Genomic DNA, 9,973 nt, shown 5'->3' with positions numbered 1-9,973 from the left:
TCAATCTTCTCAAGAGACCAAGTGATGGCGTGGGAATAAAAGCGCAGCCGAGGAGGTGGAGAGACTGGATTGAACTTGCAGCTGCCTCATCAGACAAGACGGTGCACGGGAAATTGTATTCTTCCTTGATTTGTAAAGCTATTGACAAGTCAAGTTTTTTTATCCCAGACTTGACAGTGATTTGGAGCCACCTGTCGAGGCCGGAGGCTTTTCATTCACAATAAGCTTGAGATACCCCTGCGTCGTCCGCTCCGGGCGACTCGGGGGCGAAAACCCTAGCCGCCCCAGGTCTCCCCCGCCTCCCCTCCTCCTCCCCCGCCGCCGTCGGCAGCCGCTCGCGCGGCAGTAGGCGGCGGCGGGGCTTCCCCGCGCACCCGCCTCGACGTGGAGACACCCCTTCCCCGCATCAGACGCCGCCGCATGCCCTGGATCGGCCCTGGATCGGGGCTGGCTCCTCTCTGGCGGCTGGTGGGCCGAGGATCGCCGGATCCGCCCGGATCTGGCCGGCGCGGCCCTGCTTCGTCGCCCGGCTTGGGTGCTCGCGGCGTGGTCTCCCTGGTGGCGGCGATGTGGGCCGTTCTCCGTGTCTTGATGGGATGTGCGCGGTGGGTGGATGCCGGGGCGGCGGCCTCGGACGGCGTGGGCGGCGTGGCCTCTCGACGGGCGACGGCCGTGGGAGCTGGTGGTCCGCGACTTCGGCTGTGCGGGCGGCGAGGTCTCGGTGGACGACTACTACGGTGGGTCGGGGTGCCCCGTCACCCGGCGTGCCTGCTACGATGAAGTCCGACACCTTCTCCGGCTGCGGGCGCTCCCCTGGCCTGTCTTTGGCCGGGTGGTTGGGACGGGGGCGGGATCGGGGGAAACCCTTGGCCGTCGGCGGAGGCCACGACAATGGCGGCGCCTTGTGGGCGTCGATTCCCTTCTTGGAGGCCTTGTCGAGGTCCTATCCCGTCTCTCACTGTGCTCTCCATTTGGGCGTAAGCTCTAGTTCCCCTTGCGGGCGACGGCGTCGTCCCTTCGTCGCGTTCCTTCTTGAAGGCGTCGCCTGGGGTCCCGGAAGCACGGTGGGCGCTTCATGGTGCGTGTGAGGTGTTTGGCGGCGGCAATGTGTGCGGAGATCTATTTATTCTACCGCTGATCTTCATCCTGTGGTAGCGCTCCATCTGCTTGGTGATGTTCTACCGTAGGTGGTGGTCGTCATTTGGCGTCATGGTGGCGTTGATGGCGGAGGGCCTGCCAAGGATGGCACCTCAATTTGCTTGGAGATGGTCCAGTGGAAGATGGTGGAGACGACACTTGTGAGTGCGTCAGACCGGTTTATACCCCAGACCCGGTATGTGGCTAGGCTGGGGATTCCGGCTTTCGATGTTAGGTTTAGGTGAGTGGTCTGGGTAGGGGCCCAGCTAGCACCCCTTCATCATATGGATAGGAGTAGTGGCATATGTTGCCTAGTTGGTGGATTCAGGCTTATTGTTGTAACACTTTGTAAGGTCCTCGGGAATAATCAATAAAGTGGCCGTATGCATCTTCCAGATGCAGAGGCCGGGGGTCATCCTCCTTTTCTAAAAAAAAATGTACAAGTTTAAGTTTAAGTGTCTCCACCTTAACCCTATTGTTGTGATGGTTTTCAAGAATTTGGTCAACTTTTTTTATGATATAGGTTTCTTGTTCTTCAACTGTCTTATCAGCCAATCCAAGCGTATGTTCATTGAGTTTAAGGTGGGAATAGCGTCTCCAGGCATGTAGAAATCCGTGAGACACGCATGCAGCACGAGCTGCATCTTGCACTGTCAAGAGGGAGTGTATATAATGTAGAATTTCCTGCAAAATCGATGTTGACAAGCTCAACAATTAGATTGTAGCTAGCAGCTAACTTTAGCTAGTACGTAGTTGACATAGAAACAACAAAATCATATTTATACAGCTTGCTAATTTGTGCATGTAGTTGACAGTTCATGCATACAGCTAAATAAGTCCTCCATCTAATATGGGAACAAGGGAGTGCATGTATAGCTATTGCTGCGATTCACGATGAATGGTTCTTATGGAAACAAGCATGGTTACCATTTACTTGACATCATATTGCGATTTTATATTAGCAGAAAAAGCAAGCGAAATTCCTAGGTCTAGATGCATCATATATTCATGTGATAGCAGTTTCTCTCGGGAACCGATTGCCAACAAGAAGATATACCTCTGGTAGTTGCTCAAAAACAGGTCCTGGTCTCATATTTCGGGCACCTTGTTGTTGGTGAGATGCACTATATGTCTCAGCCGACAAAGCCTCCGGTACACTATCTGCAATGTAAGCATGTAGCGTCACTTTTCCTTATGCAATTCAGACTTCACGATAAAGAACAATGAATTATCATGAACCCGAGCTACTTGAACACGGAAAGATAGGGAAAAAAAAACTCGGTGCGCTAAAACCTGAAGGTTCAAAATAGCCAGCCAGGATAGCAGGGATGAATTTTGAATTTCAAGAGCTGTTCGGTTGAACCTTCCAAGAAACAACGCATTTTGGCCTAGAGCAGAAGAACCGAGATGGGTTGGAGAGTGCGGAGACATACTTGCAGGAGTAGGGAGTGTGGTGCAATCGTCTTCACGGATTGCCGACGACGGCGCAGACCAAGAAGGCCCTGCAGGTGGGAGGTGCCGACGAGAAGGGGAGTTGGACATCGCGATCTATAGCGTGAGAGCCTGGGAAGTTTCGGCTATATATATGCCGATGTTTTCGCCGGAGACGGGGCGGTTCCGTTTCCTGATCGAGCTCCAACACGGACATGAGTTTATGCACTTTGAGCTCTCACATTCAAATCTCGCAACATAAGGCCAACTCCACCGTGCGACCCTATTCTGTCCGCCCCGTCCGTTTGGGGTAAAATGGACAAACCGGGCGGCTCAGCGCGCGGGAGCAAACGGACTTTTGACCGTTTTGTGTCCGCTTTCGACCCATCTGCGGCCCAAGTTTGCGCCGCTGTTGGGCCGAAATGGACAGCGCGCGGACGGGCAGGACGCGCACGCTTGTACGCCCCTGGCCCGCATGTCGGTGATACAAAGCAGCCCCTCCCCCCCCCTCGCGGCCCCTTTGGCGCCATTGCCCCCACGTCCCGCCCGTCCCACTCCCTCCCCCGTCCATTGTCGACGCCCAGCCGAACTCCGGCGGGCTGGCCGTTGACCCGCCCAGAATGGCCAAGAAGAAGAAGGGCAAGGCGCCAAGGAAGCTGCGGTCGGAGTGCACGCCGGAGGAGATCGCCAAGTTGGACGCGAAATCGGCGAAGAGGAGGGGCCGGAGGGCGGTTGCCAAGACCAACATCGCCGCGGCCAAGAGAGCCGCCGAGCGTGCTGCGATAGAGGCCGCGCGGCACAAGGCCGAGGTCGAGGAGGAGGAGGCCATCGTCAGCAAAGCGCACGCCCTTCTCTTGGCTAGCATTTGTCATCCGCCTGGTTTCTCTGGAGGGGCCGTTGGTCCGGCGAGCACAGGGTCGTCGGTCGCCCGGCCTCCGCACTGCCAGTCGCCGACGTCGCGGACCACGCCCTTGTCGCCCGGATTTCCTCCGCCAAGGCACGACGGCCAGACCCGTTTCGGGGGGTCGCCGGATGTTGGCATGTTCGCGCCGTCCACACCACGCCCTTCGGCCGTCATCGACCTCAACGTCACCCCTGGTTCCAGTAGCGGCGGCCGGCCGTCCGTCGAGATGCAAAGAAAGCAAGCACGGCCGCCATTTACCGGCACCATGCCGTCCCCACGCGTCTTGTTCGACGGAATGCCAACACCAACGGCACCGGTCGATGACCCCTACTACGACCAGTTCATGGAGGAAGTGATCTACGAGGGTGGGTACGTCCCTGTCTACGACCCCGAGGAGACCCAAAGTCAGGATGGCCGCGGCCAGTTCACTGCCGATGAAGAGGCCGACGACCGTCCTGACTACGACCATGGTGACTCGTGGCATGAAGACGATGACATCTATGTCGAAGGTGGTGGTGATGAAGAAGAAAGCAATGACGTTGACATTAGTGGAGAGCCATTGTTCATCGACGAGCTGACACAAAGAGCGGAAGCATAAAAGAAGAGGAAGAGCATTCGCACGGGTTCATACACACAAGATGAGGACAAGTTGATTTGCCAAGCTTGGATGGAGATTAGCCAAGATCCAAGGACCGTCATGCAACAAAAGGGTATAGTTTTTTGGACGAGAGTCCACAAGACATTTCATGAAAGGAAGTTCTTTGAGCCCTACCAATTTGAAAGCAACCGTGGCATCGGCTCGATTCAAAAGAGATGATTGTTCATCCAACAAGAGTGCAACAAGTATGAAGCCGCATTTGAGAGCGTTCAAGCACGGCCCGTGAGTGGTCTCAGTGTTGGGGACATGGTACGCTCTCATTCCTTGCCCTTTCCTTGCTACGGCCATGAGACTTCGGCCTTGTACATGTTTGCATGTTCACTTGTTTATTGATCATATGGTGTAGGCATTTCAATCTTTGGAGGCATTCAAGGCCCGGCACAATGACAAGCCGTTCACTCTTACGCATTGTTGGACTAAGTTCAAGGACCAATACCGTGAACTCCAAAGGAAGAGAGGCCTGAAGACGGCCAAGTACGCCGGAGGTGGAGATGGCGAGGCGTTGAAGAGGCCGAGGGGCAAGACCAACTCCAAGGTTGACGACATACGTGATGACTCATCCATGGCATTGCATGACACTTTGCATGGCATGATGTCGCAAAAGGATGTGAGGGATGAGAAGAAGCGGCAAAGCAAGGACGAGCAAATGAAGCAATACCTAGAGCTTCAAACGAAGAAGCTTGAGATGGAGGAAGCGGCCAAGAGAAGGAATATCGATATGGAGGAGGCGGCCCGACAGAGGCAGCTCGACATGGAGGAGGCGGCCCGGCAAAGGCAGCTCGACATCGAGGCCGACAACGTCAAGGCCAGGTAAAGGCAGCTCGACATCGAGGCCACCAATGCCGCCACCAAAGTGAAGGAGGTGGCCCTTGCGATCATGAGCGTGGACTTGTCGAAGATGAGCGAGAAGACGAGGGCCTGGTTCGAGGCCAGGCAAAAGGAGATGCTCGACGCCGACAGCCTGAACTAGGTCGCCCGATCGGCCATGGCGTGCCCGTTTTTTGGAGGCTGGCATGGGTGCCGCTCGTCCGTTGGGCCGCTCGCTGTGTGCCGGCGAGAAAACCATTCATTTTGAAGGCCGACTGTGTTGCCGGCCGCTGGCTGTGTTGCCGGCGAGGACAGCCATTCATTTTGGAGGCTGACTGTGTTGCCGGTCGCTGGCTGATGCCGGTAATGGACGTGTAGGCCGCTGACTTTGTTGCCGGCGTGCGTGATGAACTGGGACCATAGGCTTGGCATTTGAAACGTTGCTTTTTTTAACAAATAGACGCAGACAGGATGTGGTAAAGGATGCGGCCGCGCGCTGGGCGCACGGCCACCGCATCCCAAGACATGCCCGAACACGACCCCATCCTCTTGCCCAAACGGATAGAATTCGGACAAGTTTAAGGTCGCGCGGTGGAGTTGGCCTAAGGATATAGCCAATTCAATTTGTATTATTGTCGTTGTAGTATAGTGGTAAGTATTCCCGCCTGTCACGCGGGTGACCCGGGTTCGATCCCCGGCAACGGCGCTTCATTTTTTGTATCTCCTATTCTTTTTCTGCACTTCTACATCATTTTTCTTTTTTGCAAATATTTCTGACAAGCCATGGTATCCCTGTTTTGTCAGTACGTACAAATAGGTCAGGAGATGCGCCCCCGGGCACGTTCGCGGGCATTGACTGGTCAAGCCTCATATGTTAGCTTCGACATCTACGTCCCTCATATCCGAAACCCCAAACCAATGCAATCCATGCAACACTATGTATCAGTATGATCAACACGCAGTTCATCGGGTCACCATTTCATCGCCGGACAAAACAACACGTAGTTCATCGGAGTTCATCGGCGGACAAGCCAGGAGGAAAGTTGGAAAGTTTTTAACTGCATGAAGCTTTATTCTGATGCAGGCACTCTCTGCCAACCCAAACTAGTACTAACAACATGAAACATGTTAATATAGACGTAATTCTCCCAAAATCTGAAACCAGCCACATTGGTAACCAGTATCTACTGGTCGATGCTATGGCAGCTACTACAGGGCTCTACTACCTTGAACTGCACATGCTTTGGAACTCTCCACGCGATGCACCTACTCGCAACCTCCACGGCTCTATGAGCTCCCACGACATTTTTCTTGCTCATTGCCCAACACTGACCATCCTTTGTTGAGGCGGGGCATCTGCCAATGGTGCCCAACCTTCTATTGGAGAAGTAGATTGTGTCTACCGTTAGGCATTCGAGGGAAGCCGCGCTCTCGAGGATGTGGATCATGAGCTCGACCAAGCTATTGGATGGATAGAATCCTGTGATCAGCACCTGCCTGAGGCGGTCATGCCGGTACTCTAGCTTTCGTCTAGAATACTCGTTGTCGTCTCCAGAAACGTGATCAGGTCTGCTAGCACCCTCCTCTATCTGCATATACATTAGTGTGTCATTGTTACGATAAAAAAGTGCACCACACTATTCGTCATAGATAACTTCTAGTGTTATGGATAGTGACTTACCTGCAAATGAAAGATTCCAGGACAGGAGAAGCAGCAAGAAAAGAAACCAAAGAGAAGATGTCACGGCTTGGAGGGATGGGCATTGCTGCTCTATGGAGTATGATTTCCAGGTTCTTGAGGTGGGGGAACTTGGAGGGCAACATTGGAATTGGAGTATTGACTTTCTGAATAAGGACAAACCCCAAGATTAATCAAAATGTGTTGTATACATAATTTAGTTGTGCATTGTATGCTTAAATATGTCCATGTAGTTTGGTCATTAAGATGTTATTAAAGCCAAAAACATCTACCTCTCCATAGGGTGAGTGCAGGGTAAGACTCTCAACATTCCGTATGATGGATGGAAGCTTGGTACGAGCATCAGAGAGAAGAATCGTTGACAAATCTATATTCTGAAGTTGAGTAGAAGAATTTCTCACCGAAATTTCTGTCAGGATCCCAATGCTATCAGAGTGAAAGGAGCAGAGATTTGGTGCATCGACCTGTACTGACTGCAGCCCTATGCATTGTATCAAACTAAGGTATTTGAGCTGGTGCAACGTCCAAGCTATTCGCAAGCAAGTTAACCCCCAACAAAAGGAGATGTCCAACTTCTCTAGGACGGAAGATTTTGAGAGCAAGAGCCCTAATTCTTTTTCTGTAACGCGGATAACAGACAAATGTAAACATGTCAATCTTCTCAAGATGCCAATTGATGAGGTGGGATGAAAAGCGCAGCCGGAGAGGTGGAGAGATTGGATTGAAGTTGCAGCTGCCTCATCAGACAAGAGGGCACACGGGAAGATGTATTCTTCCTTCTGTAGAAGTATTGACAAGTCAAGTTCTTTGATCCCAGTCTTGACGGTGATCTGGAGCCACCTGTCGACGACGGAGGCTTTGATGCTGCCATAAGTGGGAAGTATAAGTGTAAGTTTAAGTGTCTCCACCTTAATCCCATTGTTGTGATGGTTTTCAAGAATCTGGTCTACTTTTTTTATGATACAGGCTTCTTGTTCTTTCAATGTCTTATCAGCCAATCCAAGTGTATGTTGGTTGAGTACAAGGTTGGAATAGCATCTCCAGGAACGTAGAAATCCACGATACACGCAGGCAGCACGAGCAGCGTCTTTTACTGTCAAGAGGGAGTGTATACAATGTATAATATCCTGCAGAATCGAGGTTGACAAGTTCAACAGATAGATTGGAACTGCTAGTAGCTAACTGCAGCTAGTAGTTGACTGTAATATATACAACAAATCACATTTATATAGCTTGCTAATTTATGCATGTAATTTGCATCAAGGCCTGCAATGGATGATAACTGTTCATCAATAGAGCTGAGAGCTAATAAGTACTCACTCTAATTTGGGAACAAGAGTGTTAGAAGTATAATTATGTTTAAGTTAGAGATTAGGAGTTCGAGATAGAATTGGTTTAAACCATGTATGTCTTGCCCTCTGCTGCAAGTCTCCTTCTTAAATTGTATCTATATATACCCCTACGAGGGTCAGATCAATACAACGCAACAACAATTTCAGCCATCCTATAATTTCTATAGAGAGTAGATGCATGCATAACTATTGTTGCCGATTTACAATGAACTGAACCAGTGATTCTTGTGGAGACAAGCATTGTCACAATTTACACGGCAACCAATGAGAAATTGTTAGCAAAAGGCAAACCAAAGTCCTAGGCTAAGATTGATCAGTTGTAGTTTTCCTGGTGGTCCCGTGATGGACGTTTCTAGAGCCAGCAAGGACATATGGTACACACCTCTGGGAGATCGCCTTGTTGGCAGGATGCACCAGCCGTCGAAGCCTCTGTTCCACTATCTGCAAGTCATCATAGCTTGTAAATATGCATGTAGTAGTATATCACCTTTCCTCACGCAACTCAAATTTTGCCCTCAAGAACCCTGGCTAGCTACTTGAACAAGGAAAGCTACAAAAAAATTGGTGCGGGAAAACCTGAAAGTCCAAAACAGTCAGCCAGGATAATCTGAAGCTTTCTATCGATCTGAGCTCTTAGAGCAACTAGGTTTTCTGTGAGACAGATTTTAATTAATGTACTTCTTGACGTGCTTGAATTTTGGGTTTAGGGTTTAGGGCAAAAAAACAAACTGGGAGCACAACAGAGATCAACGAATTTTCGCCTAGAGCAGAAGGACCGACCGAGATGGGCTGAAGAGTTGGGAGACATACTTGCAGGAGGAGTAGAGAGTGTCGTGCAGTCGTCTTCAGAGATGGCCGTCGGCGGAGACGGAGAAGGCCCTGGTGGGAGGTGCCGACCACAAGGGGTGTTGGCCATGGCGATCTATAGCGTGAGGCCGGTGCTATATCTTCTTTTTTAGGGTTTGTTTCGGTTATTTATGTCAATATTTTCGCCGGCGATGTCGGCGATTCCGTTTCCTGATGTGTGTTAAATTACAAGTTCAAAGATATAATCTTCACAACTTAAAATTGCATCAAAAGTCGTTGTAGTATAGTGGTAAGTATTCCCGCCTGTCACGCGGGTGACCCGGGTTCGATCCCCGGCAACGGCGACCTTATTTTTTTTATTTTTTGCCTCTTTTTTTTTCTGTTTCTGCACTTCTCCAATTTTTTTTTGTTTCTGCACTTCTACAGCAATCGCGTCAGCATTTTCATCCGTCCTAGCCAAACATGTTACAGTTCGTCAATAGGTCATGGAAATGCAAGCCCTTGGTACAATCAATTTCATGCATGCACATTTTCCCTGCCTGAACATAAGCATCATGTTAGTCAGTTATTTTTTATTATTTTCTTTAGAAAAGGAAGCGGCCTCTGCATCTGATCGATGCATGCAGCCATTTTATTAATTATACTCAGAGACCTTACAAAGCATTACATCAGTATAAGCCTGGAACCACCATCCTGGCGACACTTGTCGCTACTCCTATCCCCTTAATGCAGGGGTGCCGAATGTCCGAGCCTAATACCAAACAGACATTGCACCACAACCTAACATCTAAAAACGGATGTCCCATCCCAGCCACATACCGGGAATGGGTCACACACCAGTCCGGCGCACTCACCAAGGCTACCGCCGCCGTCATCCACATAACCATCTCCAGAGCAGGCACCGACGCAAAGACCTTGCCAGGTCAACTGTCAACGCCACCATGGTGCCAGACAGCGCCACCGCCTTGCAGAGCGGAAAGATACAATGGCGATGGAAAGCAAGAGCTAGGACGAGGAGGGTACCACCGCCGCCACCACCCGCACCCCAACAGCGCCCACCGACCACCAAGCTCCCTAAACGGCGCCTTCAAGAAGGATACGACGCCGATGGCGCCGTCGCCGCCCAACAAAGTTGGGGCTTTCGCCTGAGAGAACTAGGGGAAGGGGGAGTGGGGGGA

At 51.2% G+C, this 9,973-nt stretch overlaps 2 non-coding genes across 2 annotated transcripts; both read left to right on the top strand.

Moving 5' to 3' along the window:
* Window positions 1-5,571: 5,571 nt before the first annotated feature.
* TRNAD-GUC lies at window positions 5,572-5,643 on the top strand. The gene has a single exon. It is a non-coding gene; the product is annotated as a tRNA-Asp (tRNA).
* Window positions 5,644-9,067: 3,424 nt separating this feature from the next.
* TRNAD-GUC lies at window positions 9,068-9,139 on the top strand. Its single transcript has one exon. It is a non-coding gene; the product is annotated as a tRNA-Asp (tRNA).
* The last annotated feature ends 834 nt before the right edge of the window (window positions 9,140-9,973 follow it).

The sequence above is a fragment of the Triticum dicoccoides genome, chromosome 1B (genome assembly GCF_002162155.2).
Source record: "Triticum dicoccoides isolate Atlit2015 ecotype Zavitan chromosome 1B, WEW_v2.0, whole genome shotgun sequence".
NCBI lineage: Eukaryota > Viridiplantae > Streptophyta > Magnoliopsida > Poales > Poaceae > Triticum > Triticum dicoccoides.
Note: the sequence above shows the minus strand (reverse complement) of the source record. Positions and strands in the feature narration are given on the sequence as shown.